This window comes from Egretta garzetta, unplaced genomic scaffold (genome assembly GCF_000687185.1).
Source record: "Egretta garzetta isolate BGI_Z169 unplaced genomic scaffold, ASM68718v1 scaffold149, whole genome shotgun sequence".
Lineage (NCBI taxonomy): Eukaryota > Metazoa > Chordata > Aves > Pelecaniformes > Ardeidae > Egretta > Egretta garzetta.
Window position 1 is genome coordinate 336,297 of NW_009269998.1, and position 3,438 is coordinate 339,734.

Here is a 3,438-nt window from a genome sequence, read left to right on the forward strand (position 1 = left end):
AGGAACAAAACCATCCCTGTGCTATCTGCACTGTTACCAGCACAAATCCAAACCATAGCTTTATACTAGCTATTGTGAAGAAAATTAACTCTATCCCAGCCAAACCCAGCACATTTACTTAACGTTAAACAAGTGAACAATCTTACTGAATTTATATGGACTTAAAAATTAAGCAAGTGCAAGTCTACAGAATGGAGACCAGCACTATACAAACGACCTTCAGACTTAACTAACATATGTGGTACAGTTTGCATCTTACAGCTTACCTCAACTTATGGAAATTAATCTCATCCTTTTGCCACCTTTCACAACATTTGTAAACTGCTCTCCCTGATATTAAAATGTTACATTGGACCTACAATAAACAACATGATTTTTCATTTAATTATTAGATATGTTGTTCTCAGAATATAGTTGGGCGTTGTATGCCAAGTGCCAACAGCAAATAGTACAGGTTCTTCCTGTTCTGAGAGAAACCAAATCAGAGCATCTTATTTGTTCACCTAGACTCCATTTAATAAAATGTATTCACATAACTATCAGTGGGACAAAATATTCACTCCGTACCAATTTCTTACATCCTGACTTTGACTCGCTCCTTAAAACTCAAGTGGCTAAAATCAAGATTGACTGAGGGCATGACTTGAGAATCTGAACTGTTTAGTAATTTTATTACTGCTTTTTATTAAGCAGACTTTTTTTTTTTTTAAATTATGAAATCGAAGAACTGCTTAGACAGATACTGCTGCTTAACACTTCAGACACAGGACCATAGCCTAACGTGCTATAATGGGGTCTCCTGATGTCTATTCCAGGCTTTTAAGGGTTTAATTGTAAATATGCATTTTTCCTTCCTACAGGCTTCAGTCTTCCAGAGTACACTTTCTAGTTTAAACAACTTGCTTTCTATGGATGTTCTTACATAGCTAGTAAGAGGTTTGAACCATGCCTTGGACCATATTCCAGCGACTAAGCCCCATGCAGCTGCTTGCTCACTCCCCTCCCTGGTGGGATGGGGGAATCAGAATGGTAAAAGTCAGAAAACTCATGGGTTGAGACAAAGACAGTTTAATAGGTAAAGCAAAAGCCAGGCATGCAAAGCAAAGCATCACATGTAATCGTTACTTGGGAAGACAAATGCCATCACTCTGAATGTCCCCCCCCCCTTTCCTTCTTCTTCCCCCAGCTTTATATATGCTGAGCATGACGTCATATGGTGTGGGATATTCCTTGGGTCAGTTGGGGTCAGCTATCGTAGCTGTGTCCCCTCTCAGCTCCTTGTGCAGGTGAGGTGAGAGGCAGAAAAGGCCTTGGCTCTGTGTAAGCCCTGTTCAGCCATAACTAAAACATCCCTCTATCAACAGTGTTTCCAGCACAAATCCAAACCATAGCCTCATAGTAGCTACTGTGAAGAAAATTAACTCTATCCCAGCCCAAACCAGCACAGGCCACAACGTATAAAGTATTGAAATGCAGCAGATCTCAAACTGCAGAACAGAGAAGGAGCTTTTGTCACAAAAGCATTTGATCAGTGTGGGTGATTTCATCAAAGACAGCCATGAGAGTTGTTGGAAGCTGATGAAATAATGGATCAATAAAAACTTCATGTTTTGAACTAAGTGCCCATTTATCAATCATGCTAACAAAGTTACCCTGAAAAAAAGCAACATGCAAGAGTGGAGGCAGCAGAAGAAACAGTGGAGGACTGGATGCACAAGACAAGTTTCTTAGAAGGTGACAGGTGTATGTGAAATGACTTAAGGACAAGTTAGAAGAGAAAGAAAATATGCAATAGGACGTGGTTTTGGCTAGCCTCAAAAAGCGGGATAAGGACACTGCAGAAGACAAACATAGCAGAACACAGGTCATGCAGTCATGCAAACAACAAAGGTCAGCATGGCCCAAACAGACGGACACTGTAGATAAACAAAGTTAGGCTATATTAGATAGCTAGTTCTGTGGAAGGGAACAATCAGCCTAAGCCTGGGAGGGAAGAGGACTTGTAAAGAAATGTGCAGCCCTATCATAGCGCTCTTGATCTCTGCAGAAATCTTGAGATCAAAAGTAACAGCAAAACTGTACTTTAAGGATTCAGTAAGCCTGAAAACTTGTAGAAATTTTCATTTTTTTAAAGATTTGAATATAAGCTTATTTGATGAAGAAACTACCTCTTTTTAGGTTCTCACATTTACCTACTGCCAAAGTATCTAAGATTTAAAAACCAAGGTGTTTTTACAGTCATCTTATAAAACAAGACAAATTTATTAATGCTGTGTGATTCTGCTATGTATTTTCCTGAGGATCAGAAACACTTCAAATAGTTTATGATTTTTTTTTTTCCGAAAACACCAATGTACAGCAGGTATTTTAAAGCAGGGAGATTACTGGTTTGTCCAAGGTCACTGAACAAGTGGCAGAGAACTAGATTCAGCAGTCCTGACTCTAGTGCTCTAGAAAATGTGAATAATACGATGTTTTGAGACCCCAGCTTTTCCAGCAAAACATAAACTTGCCCCAAAATGCCTGACGATACCAAGGATCGGGAGAGGGAGCAAGAAAGAAAAGTATATGTGGTCATTCACAATGAAGAAACAAAGATTGCTTCTCATCAAACTGCAGCTTTAGCCCTGCTTCTCCAGACAGACATACTTGAAAGAAACAGGAATACTTGATAAATGGACTGACCTATGTGCACACCCTTATACTACAATAATAAAAGCAGAACATTTAAAGGTGTTCAAATGTTTTTAAAATCTGTATGAAAACCTTTTTTAGACTAAAAATAGGTGCATTGATTCTAACCTCATTTTGACCTGCATTTAAGTTTGACCAGAGAAATTGTTTTGCCATTTCAGCATTAACCATTGCAGCAATATGGGCTTTAAATATATAACTGACCAGTTCCTGTAGACAGTACAGGCACTTCATATACAACATCGTGTGTCTCTCTGAGGGGTCTGACCACAGGGGAAGATCCAGTGTGAAGACAGTTATGGGTGTTTTTGCTGGTAGGGCTTGACTTGGCAAACTGTTATTAACTGCTGGTAAGAGCACCTGTACGAGTTTAACTGGTTTTGTCAGAGAGGGCTGGCTGGCATCTCCCCCTGCACTGGCGTGGCTCTGCCCCTGACAGGGGCTGTTTTCCTGGGCTTACAGAGGTGACAACTCACTCCACCCTCTGTCTGAGAGTCGATCTTGGCAGCTCCTCTCGCGGCCCTAAAAATAAAAAGACAGGGTGGCAAAGCTGACGGCAAAGTCTCTCTTCAAGGTTTTATTTCGTATTGTCTCCGCATTCGGAATTCACACTCGGAAATCACACCGTACACCTGCACAAAGACACACACACACACAGATGCCCACAAAGACATTCCCCCACACACAGACACCCCCCAGACACCCCCCCCACGCAGACACACACACCCCAGACACCCCCCACAC